Source organism: Doryrhamphus excisus, linkage group LG4 (genome assembly GCF_037039965.1).
Source record: "Doryrhamphus excisus strain RoL-2023G ecotype Guam linkage group LG4, RoL_Dexc_Guam_v1.1, whole genome shotgun sequence".
Classification (NCBI taxonomy): Eukaryota; Metazoa; Chordata; class Actinopteri; order Syngnathiformes; family Syngnathidae; genus Doryrhamphus; species Doryrhamphus excisus.
In genome coordinates this window covers 3,236,544-3,253,209 of record NC_136360.1, presented here as the reverse complement: position 1 = coordinate 3,253,209, position 16,666 = coordinate 3,236,544, and the positions used below count along the sequence as shown (strand labels likewise).

General features: G+C 39.9%; 1 protein-coding gene across 2 annotated transcripts in view; it reads left to right on the top strand.

Moving 5' to 3' along the window:
* ddah1 (dimethylarginine dimethylaminohydrolase 1) overlaps positions 1-16,666 on the top strand; it is a 54,175-nt gene that overhangs the window by 7,155 nt on the left and 30,354 nt on the right. The window lies entirely within an intron of this gene.

Here is a 16,666-nt window from a genome sequence, read left to right as displayed (position 1 = left end):
GCTACATTTCCTCAGGCATTGACAGGCGATGCACGATACAACACACTGCAAATTTAACATTGATGTCAATTCCAGTATTCTTTAGGCTTGATGTGCTTATTGTTACCATGACATAGAGCAGGACAGCTGTGATGAAGAGCAAGGGAATTAATTTATCAATGCTTTAATGACTCATAACCGTTATGCAGTGTGGTGTATACAGCAAATCCGCACTTTTCACTGGGCTCACATAACGGGACCAACCACAAATGGCCCATAAAAATGTTTTTTTGGTCATTTTGACTCCCAACAGGAAGCATGCTGGGGAACTTCCTGTTGGGGAAGCGTGCACCTAGGCTTTCCAGCATGCCCTGTGGGTGATAACTTGGTATCAAACAGTATTATTTTGCATATTTATGAGTGTCTTAGTGTTTATTTTGATACCCACATCGTCCATGTGTCCATGCAGTTGTCCCACTTGCTTTACTTTTCCACTTGTATTTTTTATGTGAGAGGGGCATTTGCCCTTAAGAGTGTAAATATCCAGCTGATTCATTGCATATAACAAACCCAAGCAAGTTGAAGTGTGCACACTTGTGACACATTAACAGCCTGCAAAGTTTAACCGTCGTTTGTATCATATTGCATCAGAATCCACACTGGATCTGTAACATCAGTCCACACTGAGGCTGAATTTTCATAGTCAGATCAGATGTTGGGTTTTGTCCATAGTCGATTAATATCCATCCCTCCATTTTCTATGCCGCTTAACCTCAATAGAGTCATGGGGGTAGAGCCTATCAGCTGATTTCGGGTGAGGGGTGGGGTACACCCTGTGCTGATCGCCAGCCAATAGCAGAGCACACATAGACAATCATTCACTTGTCGACTAATATTTCAGTGTTTTTTTTGTTGATGTCATTTGTAACGTTTTCCAGCTCAAAGACACAGGGTAGAACACTCGGATAAGAAAATAAACATTGTAGGTATGCAACAACAGTACCTTAATTTGTTTAATGACACTGAAAGCAAGATGAGCAAAACCGTTAAGACTGTTGCTGTCAGCACACATTAGAAACAGGAACGTCAACACGCCACAATTCTCAGTTATCAGTCAATTATCAATCGTCAATTATCAATTATCAGTCAATTATCTTACATTAAAATTTACTGCCGAGATATAAAATGAAATTGTCATAACAGCCTTAAACTTTTCAAATGATATTCAATGATGCATGAATGCTTAAATATATTGTGCGGCGTACCCCAGGGGTCAATACTGGGACCAAAAGTGTTCTATTTATATATAAATGACATCTCTAAAGCCATGAAAGACCTAAAGCTAGTATTATTTCCAGATGAAACATATGCCTTCTGCTCTGGGGAAAAGACAGAAGAGCTAATAAAGAAATAGGCACATATGAAATGACTATATGAAAAAGGTGGTGCTGTTTGGTAATGCTGACCTAAAATGCTGTACAAACGGTGATGTTGGAATGGTTTGAAGTGAACATTTTCAGTTTCATTTATAATAGTTGTCAGAAAATATTTAATTATGGAAAGACTTGAACAAGAAGTAGTATTGGAATTTTACAATATATTTGAATATTCACTTCTTGTATTCCCACTCTCTGAAATTCCTTTTTGTTCATACAATGTTTTGTATTCTATGACTTACAAGATTATTCCGGAGTGTTTTTGTGCCTGCTTTATGGAGATGTTGTCTTCACCCCAGCAAAGAGCCAAATTTATCAGTTCAGAACACTACACACGGTTCTGATAAGACGATGAAATGACTGCTCAGGATGGTAATCAAACATGGTTGCAAATAACTGTAAATAACACAATAGTGACAATTTAGATGCAGATTATCTGAAAATGTCAAATATTAGCCAATCAATCATCGAAATGAACCTGGTGACGTCATTGTTTTCAAAAAGCTGTGGTTCGGTGTGGATGTTAAATGCACAGAAGATCCGAGGAGCTAATTGTGACTGGTTTGAGTACAACATAGGTGGAACATTTGGAATGAACCATAACTCTCAAATGTTTCATAAAACAATTCCAACAAATGTTTTTCAGCATTCGGTCAGGTGTGTTACTTCCATCTCTACATTTAATACTTACCACATCTTTTAAAGGCATATTGCTTCAGGCATTTACTGTGGGCAGGCTTGCTGTGACTGGAAAATAACGGTCATTAAAAAGTGGTCAAATCTGCCATAACGTGTAAAAGCTTAGGTGTGAATTTAGGTCTGCAGACAGGATGGAAAATTCTGCCCTACAGACACAATATTTAGGTCATGTTTTCATAGACCTAATATTTAGGTTCAGTCCTACAAGTTCCTGTCTCCCTGAAGGCCTCTTTCCGGTCACGCCTCACACAGCCCCCCCCTTCAAACTCACACTTTACGCCATAGACAACTTGTTTTGACTAGACAGCTTGCAGATGCAAATTCCTCAGCATCTTCGCCTTTCTTATAGGACTTCCTTTATGGAACTTTCCTGGATTCCTTCAGGGAGACTTGACATCCATCTGTGAATGGAACAGGAGGTTGAGATACCTGGAATCCACCCAGGAGTTTGTGGCATGGGGTCAACCTGACTTCCCCAACTGTCTGTCACATTCCTATTGCATTTAAGCTTCCCCTAGGGATTGGTCTGAATTTGTGTCTGGTGTGTTTGTCCATTCATAACATTGTCATACTGATACTTTTGATTAATTTTCATGCATGATGTTAAATCCTACAGAAATTAACATTCGGAATCTTAATTCCTACAGTTGAATGTCCTGCTAAAAAGAGACATGCGTACCTGAGCTTGACTGACTTATATAGGTTAGCATACATCAGGAAAATGTATTATATTACCAGTAATATGACAATAATGATCATACATTATTGTGTCTTGCTGGAATGAAAATGTGTTCCTATTGAAAACACATTTTTTACTACGTGAAATCGTATCTCCAGTAATCTTCTTTTGGATTGAAGCCATAGCAAGTTAGACAATACAAGTCAATGCATTCTACCAAACAGCTGTACAGAAATCCAAGGACATTTCTTATAATATGCAGGTGCTGTCAGAGAATGTAATTTATTATAGCAAGCAAACAAAACTCAGTCATACAGTCATCCCTCGTTTTTTGCAGTTAATTTCTTCCAGACCCGACCACCATAAATGAATTTCTGCGATATGTGATTCAATGTTAATACACGATTTTGGTAGTTAGAGCACAGAAAACCTGTTTATGACTTTCTGAATACATATTTCTCATACAAGCTAGTGAGCTTACCAGTTAGCCCCTAATTTGTTTATTCTAGCCTTCATTCATTCATTCATTTTCTACCGCTTATCCTCATAAGGGTTGCGGGGTTGTGCTGGAGTCTATCCCACCTGTCTTCGGGCGAGAGGCGGGGTTCACCCTGGACTGGTCGCCAGCCAATCACAGGGCACATATAGACAAACAACCATTCACACTTACATTCATACCTATGGACAATTTGGAGTCGCCAATTAACCTAGCATGTTTTTGGAATGTGGGAGGAAACCGGAGTACCCGGAGAAAACCCACGCATGCAAACTCCACACAGAGATGGCCGAGGTTGGAATTCAACTCAGGTCTCCTTATTCTAACCTTGAAAAGCCAAAAACTTACCACATTCACATGGAAGTTTTTTTTCACTCTATCATGTTGGACATGCTTCATGACGTCATGCAGTGTTAAGCTAATGTAATGTCTCGTTTTTTCATGTCATTACTGATGCCCCCTGCTGAAAACAACAGCATAGACCAGCTACCAGCATATGTTGTGTTTTTGTGCTGGTATTCTGGTCTGGAGACGCTGATGTGACAGCTCAGTTTAGTACCGTGTGTTAAAGAGACAGTAAGGTAACATCAGTAACTTTTGACTTGTAAAAACTCGAAAATCCTATGACTTGGAACTTGACTCAAAGTGTCTTTTCTTGACTTGAGACTTGGTTTAGACTTGGGATTAAAGAATTGAAAGCTACTTGAGACTTGCTGGAAACTATACTGCAAAGTCAGCTTTGTCTGGGGGCTAACATCACAAGAACACACAGTCATCACAGTTAATGGTGAGTACATAATTGGTTGTTAAGTTTTAGTGTACAGCAGTTAACTTATTTATACGCTCACGTGCCAGTTAGTAAGTATAATACTTGAAGCCAGCTACCTCCCTCTCCTCTATTCTGGGTTTGCTGTGCCTACGACACATGTCCTCAGATGGTGAGTAATGTTAGTTATATTTAGTTTTATTTAGTGTGTATTTAGTGTTATTATTATAAGTTATTTTTACACTTGACAGTTAAAATGTTAAATACTACTGAAACAATTTCCTTTACAGTACATGGGAACCTCTGTTCCCATACAACTACCAGATGCGTTCATAATGTATTTTTGATAAACCGTCCCTGTTAGCAGCCTGTTAGCTTGTTCTGAACTTGGAACCAGAACCGGAAGTCATTGTCCCCCAGTTCTGTTGCCCATCTATGCAAACCTGTGGTTTTAATGACGCTGTACAAGGTTTATTGTTTGTACTGTAATGTAGTTGAACACATACATTGTATATGATAAACTTTATATCTATGATATTCCACCGTCTTGAGTGAGGACTGAAAAATAAGCAGACCAGAGAGAATCCCTTATACATAAACACAATTTGTCCGTCATAATCCCACATGCTTATGCACACACACACCATCCTTCCATCACTCGGATGATGCACAGTGCAGCAGGCTGCGAGACAGCTGCACCAGACACGCAAACAGGAACTCTTCTCGGCCTCGTAAGATGACCTGGTCACACTTAGCCGTCAGTGGGGGTGTGTGAATGTCTGGTTTGGTATGTGAGACCAAGCAGTAGAACTCAGGAAGTAGACCAGGCATCGGGGTGTTTGGGGAAAACGAAGATATCCAGGTCAGAGAGGACAAAGAAAAAGTGTTAACTGTAGACATGTACACAATTCCTCATTCTTGTGAAGTGTAATGTATGCTTTTAGTAATAGTTTCAGAATGTCATTCGTTTATCAGTAACTAATATGATGTGATTACATCCTCAATATTAGTTACAATAATAAAATAATGTTTTATGTTTCAAACTGTTATTATACTCAAGTTAACTGCTTTGTCAGGAAAATATTAACATCAGTTATACTATTAAGTGGAAGAATATGTGAACTGCTGGTAATATTCATTAATTTTCTAGCACATATCCTCAAGAGGGACTCAGGGGTGCTGGAGCCTATCCCAGCTGTCTTCGGGCGACAGGCGGGATACACCCTGGACTGGTCGCCAGCCAATCACAGGGCACATATACACAAACAACCATTCACACTCACATTCATACCTATGGACAATTTGGAGTGGCCAATTAACCTAGCATGTTTTTGGAATGTGGGAGGAAACCGGAGTACTGGGAGAAAACCCACGCATGCATGGGGAGATCATTGCAGAGAGTGGAATTGAACTCTGGTCTCCGAGGCCTGCGCGCTAAACACTCAGACTATGTGCAGCCTGCTTGTAGTATTACCAAGTAAAAACTATTGAACATTATTAAAGCATCTAACAGCATAACCCAGGCTTTATTTGAGTGTCAAAAATAGACATTTTTGTGGGTGTCAGTTACTTATGGCTATTTGCTCTTTGTGGGTGGTCTCAGACAGTAACCTCTACTGAAAATACAAATAATGATGCCATGCTCGTATTTTCTGCACAATAATGCGCACTGAAAAGCAAACAGGTGAAACATGTTCATCCGTGACATTCTAGGTCGACAAGTGGGAACCTGAAAAAAATATTTTCCCATTCGGTGGTTCAGTTTGACACACTTTCAGAAGTACCCGCAAATGATCACACGTAATTGGCTTGTAAATGTGTTCTTTCCATCGAGCTCACACCCACTCAAATGATCAAATGGTCCCGATTATCAGACTCTGAGCATGCAGACATGCTGTGTAGGTCAGGCTAATTAAAGTTGAAAAGTTTTAGGTTGGATCCTGTTTAGTTTTAGTTTTATTACTGTAATGTGGCTGGATTTTATGAGTTTGAACATGATAAATTGAATCATAATGGGCTACTATATTATTTTGCTCGATGACACCCAGAGTCTAAACTGTATTGCTTGGAGGGCCGGGTTCTGTGTTTGTATGTCAAGATGATGGGGGGGTATGAACCAGACCCAAATAGACTGACCTTTTACACTGTTTTCATCATCTACTCCACAACTTGTCCTTGTCTAAACCCTGGAACAAAAACACAGAGCTTACTCATTATGGGATGCAGGTGAGTGTACTAAATTCACCTGCTGACATACCTTCTTGTCACCGCCCTGCAGCGTGTTTTCATTCTTCTTAGGCATTCTTGTTGAAACAGCAGCACAATAAGGTACATTGCTTGTCTCATCGATGGACACTATCCTTTGACAACAAGTGAAAGCAAAGCTCGATTATACCTTCCTCATCATGGGAGCAAAATATGGGGACAAAAATACAAAATCTGCAAAGAGAGTTGTCAAAATCTACAACAAACAGAGGCCAACATTAAATCATAATTTTTTTTCAACCCGACTGATTGCTCCTATAGACTTATTTATTTGTTTTTTACATTTTTTTGCCGAGACGCACAAAGAGATGATGATGCAACTCTACAATAGAAGAGAGAATGTTCGATGCAGTTTTAAGCCAAAAAACAACGACCAGATGGCAGAACTGCATTTTATAAGAACTCAGCCTGCACCTCTTCCATTAAAATGCGGTGGTTACACAGTTACACAGGAGGTTACACATTGAAGGGCATACACAGTTCTGTTGCAAATGGGAAAATTATCAGTAGTTAGTGGTAAATATGTGTAGTAATGGCTGCACATGGTACTAGCTAGTATTTATTGATGATATGACTGCTGGAAATAAAAGAATAGTGACGTGTATTGGGCTATATTCTATATGCTCATATTCGGTCTGAATGCATTCATGACACAGCAAATTTGTGGATTTTTGCAATGTCCTCATTATCACAAGAGTTGGCCACACCTCGTCGAACCATCTCTGTTTGTTTACAATTTCTAACTGGTCGCTACTTCATCATACAGTGTATTTCTTGATACTCGTCGTGACTTCATCATACAGTGTATTTCTTGATACTCGTCGCGACTTCATCCTACCGTGTATTTCTTGATACTGTGAACTGATTATGTGATTCACGCAATTGTAATCTGATGGCATGTTCAAATGAAATTAAACCATTACCATTACCATATGTAAACATGACAGTTTGGAAACGTGTTTGTTTTGTATTAAGCCTATATTAGATTAGCTAAACACAGTCATTAAACATCAGTCAAGTACAGTCGGCTCTTCTAGTCTGGTCCGACACTAAAGTGGGAGCTGCTATGTCTGCTCCCTACTGGAATGCATGAGTTCATTGTAAGAATGTACGTTTTTCATGAGTGTATTAAAAATTCCTAGTCAGTATCTACTGTACATGGGCCCATTCATTCATTTTCAGACGTTGGAGAGGAGACAGTATTTGGCAAGTGGGCGCCACAATGTTCTCGAAGTAGGTAGCTGGAGGCCTCTGACTCTTTAGTACCTATGTGTTATTTGTCCACATGTGTGACGCGGGAGTTATCTAACTCATGCATATATAGAACAAACTCTAACTGAGATGTTCTAATTCCCAAAGCAGTGAACAGACATATAGGACAATTTTCATTCATATTTTTAATGCAGTGGTTGCAGCTATCCATAAACGTAATCTTGTTTGCCATTATGTTGCTTCTAGTTACCTTTTTTTAAATATTTCCGCATTAGCCACTTTTTCCAACATCATTCGTTAACTACTGTATATACTGTATTCCCTTGTAAGTGAATTTCTGCAAATTAGGATTCCTTATTTATTGTTTCTGAAATCATATAATATGTATTTATGAAGTTCTAAAAGTGTTTTTTTTAACATTAGAGCCCTCTAGACATGAAATAACACCCCTATAGTTACCTTTACACTCATATTACCCAATATAGTAGACATAATAAGAGTGTAAGCCATTGAAGACATAAATATGACTTATACTTGTGTTGCAATAAACGTGTTTCCTGGGGCCTAGGTTCTCAAAGTGGGGTATGCGTACCCCCAGTGGTACACTTGTTGTCATAGGGGGTATATGAATAAAAATGAAAAACAATTAGCACCTAATACAAGTTGGACTGGAAGAATAAAGTAAAATTTTGGGAATCACTGCGCTCGGATAAACAGGAAGTGATGTCGGGAGTTCAGAGTTCGAGTTTCAACTCGTGTTGCGTTTGGATCCATGTTTGGATTTTTGTTTGGGGTATTGTGTCTGTTTTGAGATATTTCAAGCAATGACAGCCAACCAACTGTTCAAGCCTGATGCTTGTGTATCTCACCAAATGTTACAATAGCATTACTGACACAAGTGACCAGTGTAGAATACCACACAAAAAAAATGTGAAGTCAATTAAAAAAAAGTATATTGTCCTCATTTTAGTGGTACTGTTGAGAGAATACATTATTGTGCTTGTGCACGTAGAAGTTCACAAGTCTGTGATGGGTCAGGGTTTGGGTTTGCATGTGTACCTCTCTGTATGAGAGGTGCTGTGTGTGCGGGGGGGCAGGTACCAAGGTTGGGGCAAGGTGGTATGTGTTGCCTCCCCTGTCTGCACTCAGCTGTCACAGTGTGGTGTGATGTCCGCTTTCAGTCTGTTCTCACGCCAACGCACACTCACCCCCCCCTCTATTCATCCTACTTCATCAGCGCCAGAAGGGATGAGCCACATTCTGAGCCACCATCTTTTTTCTATACCACTTGTCCTCACTACGGATTGCAGGGGTATGCTGGAGCCTATCCCAGCTCTGTACCCTGCCTCTCGCTCAAAGTCAGCTGGGATAAGCTCCAGCATAGATTAATGGGTGGGTGCCAGTAGAAGCCAAGGTTCCGTCAAGAGAATTAATTCAGACTCTAATTTCAGATCAACATTTGCAACAAAGTGACTTGCAACGCACCTAGTTCCAGCTGCAAAATCACTACCTGACGCCCTTTGATTATCATTCTTCGTTTACGACGAAGAAAGCTAACAAGTATAATAGATAACGAGAGTGAATCACATTGTTAAATAGCTATAAGATCAGGGGTGTGCATAGTGCGGCGTAGGGTTAAATATTAATTATCTGACAAATATGATTATAGTGAGACTTTGGGCGGGTGGGCGGGGTTGCCCCGGTTCAACACCCACTTAAATGACCAAATGTGGTTACTCAGTAAAGGGTTATAATTGAATTAAATCACTTTTCCTCTTTTCATTGGATGTACGTAGTTCCAGGCAAGGCTACAAAAACAGTGTCTTCCCTCAGTGCTTAATAAATACAGGACTGTGGCCCGTGTCCACCCTTGGCAACCCACTGAGGTCATAGTTAGGAATGAAGGGGAAATTAGCTCTGACAGAATGACAAGCTTATCCGCTTCTTAGCGTTTACCATAAACTCATCTAATTGCCGTGGTGCTCTGAACACACAATAAAAACTCATCTGCTGGAGCGCAAAGCAGCAGGAGGTTCCAACAGACTTCCGGGAACATTTGAAAGTGTGGAAAAGTCCGACACACTCTCTCATGTATGCACATACACATGAATGCATACACGCACACATGTAGTACTCTTCTTGTTCTTTGTTTTGCCCTCAGCAGATGTTTTATTGCTGGGGCCAAATGAACACGTGTCTGGGAGGGCCTGTTTGCTCATGAACTTTTGTGTCTTTGTCATGAGATGAAATTAATAACAAACACTACTGGAAACAGTCTTGGCAGGTGATCACAGGTCAGGGTCTGGAGGGTCGGGAGGCACGCTGGTGAACACCGGTTGGTGTTCTTAGTAGTTGCTTAGCAGACTGGATCAGCACATTATCACAAAAGGAAGTCTGATTGCCGTTATCAGCTTTACAGGTCAGCAACTGGCTGTCTGCTTTCTGATTTTAGAATGTTTGCCTTTTACTAAGTTAAAAGTAAATATTTCAGTGAATCACGAAACAGTCTGTTTTAAAACATGAAAGATAGCTTGTTATTGTATTGTTGCTAAGGAACGGAAAGTCTAAACAAAACAAATGATGCCCTGCAGCACCAGAGAATTTAATTTGAGTTAAGGGTACATTAAATTATAGCCCTGACAAATGATTACACGTGTTAGCAACGCTGTTATTTATTTTATGTAGTGGTGTTACATAAAATAATAATATTATATTGATCTGACGCAAAAATCGATGACTGAAAATCATCTTTTATTCTGCATTTATGTTAAGATTACTTTCAGAGATATTTATTTCTGCTAGATCAATATTTCTATTCATATTCGATATACAATCCAAATTATATTGTGAATTTTGACCAAATTAACTTATAACCTGCAATCTCCTTATGATGTTAACGCCTTCTGGAGCAGTGTCCATTGCCCCAACAGGCCATCAGCTGTTGTTGGAAGAGCTACAGTATGCAGTCATATGCCTGATTCATTAAGGTTCATTAATGACTCAAATACCCTAAAGCTGAAAACCTTCTGAAAGGGCTAGATAAGGTTTGTTGTGATCGTGCAATACTCAGGAGAGTCAGTGCATGTCTGATTAATAGCCAAGTGCTTGTGGGTAATATGTCTTTTAGTTGCCAAGGTCTTTAAAATGTGGTTTGGAAAAACCTATCCTACTTTCCTCATTCATGTTGATTCCATTTTCCTTTTACCTTTACTTGTGTATGGACTTTGTTTTTGTGCCAAAGTAAATAAATATGAAGCCTGACACACACAGTACATATAATTTTATAATAATTCTTCTTCTTTCTATTTCGGCTTTTCCCTTCAGGGGTCGTCACAGCAAATCAATGCGTCTTCTGCATCTGTCTCCCTCACACCAACTACCCTCATGTCCTCCTTCACTGCATCCATAAACCTCCTCTTTGCCTCCTTCTACCAATATATTCCCTATCTCTCCTTTGGACATGTCCAAACCATCTCAGTCCGGCCTCTATGACTTTATCTCCAAGGCCTCTAACATGTAATGTCCCTTTGATGTACTTGTTCCTGATCCTATCCATCCTGGTCACTCCCAATGTGAATCTCAGCATCCGCATCTCTGCTACCTCCAGTTCTGCTTCCTGTCTTTTCCTCAGTGGCACTGACTCTAGTCCAAACTTTATTACAAATATTATTAAAAATGTATAATAATTCATCATTAAACGTCATTAATTCATAACATCATTAATTTAAAATTAAACAACCATAACCTCTGGGGCCGGGGTTGCCAAGGAACTCATGTTCCTCCTGTCTTAGTTTTACACTACACATAATAAATAATATAAATCACATCACGATTATGTACTCCCTCCACCCCACCCAGTCCGCCAGAAATTTGTGGGAACACATACCAGTACATGGGTCCAAAAAAGTAGCGGCCCATTGCCCTCAGGATTATTATTATGTCCACTATATTGGGTATTGTGTGTGTAAATTGGACTATAGGGGTGTTAGTTCATGTCCAGAGGGCTCTAATAATGTTAAATGGTATTTAGAAGGTTATGAACAGGTCTTCTATGCTCTAATCTTACTTTGCTGAAATTCACTTATCACAGGTCAGGTCTGGATCCAATTAGCTGTGATAAACGAGCAATTGGAGGAGATGGGGCCCCTTAAAGTCACAATACAACAATCATTTCCAGATACCAAGTGGCTGGTGTGTTTCAGCGGACAAGAGACAACACAAATTGATTGGCATTCCTAATTGTCTGAACAGAGATTTATCACTCTGAGGAGTGTGGTTTTCATGCTGCTTTCATGTTCCTTCCAGACAGCAGTTTATTGGATTACTGGCTTCCAATAAATAGGAATGAAATGTAGAGACAATACAAGAACATACCAAAATGGTACAGTAGATAAAGAGGCATTCATCTTGCTACCATCTCAACGTTTATATCCGTAACTGCATTAACAACTGATATTTATTCTAACTTATTAATGTGTTCTTAGCCATTTTGGAAGATTCATAAATGTATGTGATAATTAAAGTGTGCATAAGCTTAATTAAATATTTGCTAAATGGCTTATGCTCTTAGCTGTCGTGGTGTCCATTGCCTGGTTATGTAAACTTTGCTAATCCACTTGATAAATACACTTGAGAAGTAATTAACATCCGAGAGTATTGTAAATCATGTGGGAATATAAACGTTATATCAGAGGAGCCATTTCTGGCCTGCCGTCAGTCTTCTACAAGTTCCAATGCTGGTAGTGGGTTTTTTTTTGGATTATTGAATGGGCTTAGTGAGTTATTTTTCACGATCACAGTGGCCAAGCATGTCTTGTAGCTGCACCACAGGGTTGTGCACATATCAAGAGGGGTTGTAGCACACTCTATATAATTTTGGGCTGATCACTTATTTTTCTCAGAATCATCAGGTGAGATCTTTCTTTTCAGTTTGGAGATTCAGAGAAAGGATGTTGGACTGAGCCAACAGTAGGTTCTTTCTGACAAAGCTTCTTGCTGAAGAGACAGGACTAATTTGGTCTGTTGGAGTCGGAAGGATTTTGCTGGTTTGTCGGGAATCAAACCTTTGTTTATGTTTTTCTGGATTTTATGTTGACATTCAGTGTCTCTCTGCTATAGTAAACCCATCATATAATGTATGAACTGTTTGGACTTTCAGTCCGGTGACTGACAGTATCTTCCTTAAGCATAAGGTCAGCCTCTGCCAGTCTCTGACTCACATACAGAGACTGTATGTCCTCCCTTGTCATGTGTTTGTAGTAGAGGCCATGCAGTCCGTTACCCATCAAACCATCACATCAGTATTTCCCCTCTGTCCTTTCGTGATGCTTACTCACGTTCTTTCCTTCTCGAGTTACTCCATGTCACCTCAATCCTTTTGTTTCTCCAGCCTACTACTATCCACCGGGAATATGACATCAGCACTATACTTGCTGAAAGGAACTTCCTCTGCAATTGGCACACCAAATATTCCCCGTCCATCCGCTATGCACTCTGATAAGCAGTCTGGGCTGGGAGAACTCCCTTCCACTAATATGCTTCACTTCAGTGTAGACCAGGGGTCTCAAACTCAATTTACGTGGGGGCCACTGGAGCTAGGGTCTTTCAATAAGATGAAAAATAAATAAGCAAATCAAGAATAAAGAAAATCAATCAATCAGTAATAAGTACATATAATAAGAATAATAAAACGGTGAATAATAAAAACTTAAGAAACCATATATAGTTAATGGGTAGACAAATTATTTTTCAGATTAAAATTAACAGTATTAACAGTTATTTAACCTTTAACATGAACATTAATCAAACGTAATAATTTTTTCTGGGTACATGATACCATACAGCATCCATACTCAAACATTAAACTTTAATATCAAGGCGGGGGCCTCAAACTAGTGTTTGGTGGGCCACATTTGGCCCCCGGGCCGCGTATTTGAGACCCCGGGTGTAGACTAAGGGGAACTGTAGTGGGCTTTGTGTTGTTTCCCGAGTGTGATCAACCACAAGAAGCTCCTCAATTTGCTTCATTGTTTTTTATTTGTTGTTTAAGTGGGTTAAAATGGAACTTCTGCAGGCTGCATACTGAAGATGATGCAAAGTTAGATGTTTGCCAATGTGTACGTGAAGCTCCACCAGATGGTTTGGAGGGGGAGAAGGGAGCTGGCGTGGCTTACATGGGCTTTTGTAAATGTGCAAGCTGACATTTCCGCATTGTGTGCACCTGTAGGTGTGTTTAGAAGGAACATGTAGTCCAATGAGGGAGGCTTTTGGAAGGCAATGTCACCGCATCTGGCTCCTCTCTATGCGGAGGAGAAATGGTTCTGTTTCAAGTTTCTCCTGGATGACAGTACTTCTCACCTTATCTCTAAGAGGGAGCTCAGCTACCTCATGGAGGAAACTCATTTCGGCTGCTTGTACCGTCGATCTTCTCCTTTTGGTCACCACTGGTCACTTATTGTCTTCTTGATTCAACCTGATTTTCACCAATGTCTATTTCAAGATTAAGAAAAAGTGTTCACACAGGTTTAGTCGTGCCTGCATTGGTGATAAAAAACAGTTAAACCCATGCTCCTGTCATTTTTAGTCTAGACTAGACAATAAACTCTCCAGACGGATGAACTGATCAGACAACAGGAGGAAGCGGACTTGGAAATCAACAGGTCAGGTCCAGTCAAAGTACACTTTGCAAAGTCCTAAATTGTTTTGAACCACACTTTTTTTCTACTCGCCGTCGTCCATGTCGCTTGAGTCATACCACCTGCTTTCCCCATCATCTTTTCATAGCCATCACACTCTGTGCAGAATGAGCACTGTGCTGTTCAACGGCCGTCTGACTTCAAACATGAGCCACTCCAGGAATGATAATGACAGAAACATGCTTGGAAAAATAAGAAATACACACTGTTGCTGCTGATGTGTGCGACGCTGATGTGTGTGTTGCTTCTCAGTGCGCACAATGATTGATTGGTTGGTCACTGCTATCTGTTTGCTACGGTTTGGCTGAGAAGGAAGTAGTAAGAATAGGCTGGCAGGGCAGTAACAGGGATTGTTCCATCCCGGGAGGCACACCTTAGCTTTAGCTAAGACGCACACACGCCGGGAGCCTCTGAGACATTTCCAGCATGCTCCATTTCACATTCCAATCCTCTGACCACATGTCTGCTTTTATATGATCATATTCAAGGTTTAAAATGACCCCTTCAGCTTGTTTTGTTAAACACCATTTGGAAAAATACTTAGTTTGATATAGTCTATATTGCTCCTTTGGTACAGCCCTCAGGGTTGATCAATGTCTTGCTCCATTCATGCATTTCTATTGATCGCCCTCATTATGGATTTATGATGACCATATCTGATGTCATCGCGAAGCATGATGTCATTTATGTAGATGTCATGTGAACTAATAGCAAAAGTGTTGACAATTAATTCCCACAGAAATGCCCAATTATACATGACAATGTTTAATTTAATTTGACTCCTTCAGTGCATAATGTAAGTCACATTCATTACGTAATGACACCGTGGCCACTGGAGCGAAACATCCATCATGCATCATCATCGTCAATCCATACATGAGTCCTGAGCTGCAGCAGAACTTCAGCAGTTACATCATGCTTGTCAACATTTCGATGACGTTACAAACGAACCACCCAGCGGATTGAAGGCGAAGACAGAAGTCACACATTTTCTCATTGGAACGTTCTTGTCACGGCAGCATGGTGTCAAGGTCTTGTCAGAAATATCACCGGGCTCTCAGAAGTCGTCTGCCTCGTAATGCCTTTGTGCCAATACGACTCATGACTCATGGTGATCTATGACCTTTTTGGACACACTCATAGATGAAGAACGTTTTGAAGGGGCACCTGTTGTAGTGAGTAATAAGCATTCAGGTTCTCGTTTTCCCTTCCTTTTTTGGCTTGTAAGCCTTTGAAACAAAATCATTACTGCTTTTCTAAGCCTTTGAAAGCTACTCAAATACCTTTATGGACAATAACTCAAAGTAAAAGCTGATAAAAAAAGACTATTCTTTTGGCAACGCATGACAATGTTATGAATTCAACATGCATCAGTAATTCACCTGGTATTCCTTACACAAAGCTTACATTCTCTGACTATATAGCATCAGTTGTTTCACCTTAGCTACCCCTTGGAAAAATGAACTTTACAGTGTGTTATCTGAGTACTTTTATATGGGAATCCTAAAATAACAAATACCATATTTTTCTGACTATAAGATGCTCCAGAGCATAGGTTGCACCAGGCAAAAATGCACAATGCATATGTAATACAATATATTAACAGTTCTGTGATTGGCTGGTGATATAGAAAATGGCTGGATAGCTGGATATTAACAGTTATTCAGGTAACTATAGCCTAAACAACATAACATGATAAGTGCACTAGCAGCTTGTAATCTACAGAATATTATTTCCCTTTTGGTAGCATCTGTGTTCCGTCTTTCTCAGTGGTTTTTATAAGTTGATGTAGATTTTCAGGGGTACAGGAGCGATAGTAGAAGATATTGATACACAAGCCTAAAACACCCTCTCGTGGCTGTCGGTGTGGGACAAAAACAAAACAAATATAAGTCGCAGAACAATGAAACCATTGAAAAACCAACCGTGAAAAAAGTGTGACTTATAGTCGCAAAAATCCAAATCAGGATCAGTACCAGGATGCACGATCAGCACAAGAGGTCGGGTACACCCTGGACTGGTCTACCAGCCAATCGTAGGTCAGCCCTACAGTGTTAATTCCTATAAAAGCCACCTTTAGAAAATACATATTACAAGTTACATTAATATACAAGAGTAAACATCGGTGGTCACTTGAGAATTGTATATTACTCAGAAATGACCCAGTAATGAACTTTGAAACAATGAAACACTGTTTTTTTGGAAGAAGATGCATGAAATGAGCACGGTAATTGTTGTCTTTGCAGTGACAACTTTGGAAACTAACTAAAACTAATGATTGCTTGGGCTGAAAGTCACTTCCTCTTTCCCTCGGCTCTACAAGTGGCCTCCGCATGACATCAACAATGACATCATACCAACGTCTATAGAACACATCAAGTTTAGGCATCTAAAACTGCTATTGGAATGTAGCCTCTATCTGATGCTGTGTCATCAGTT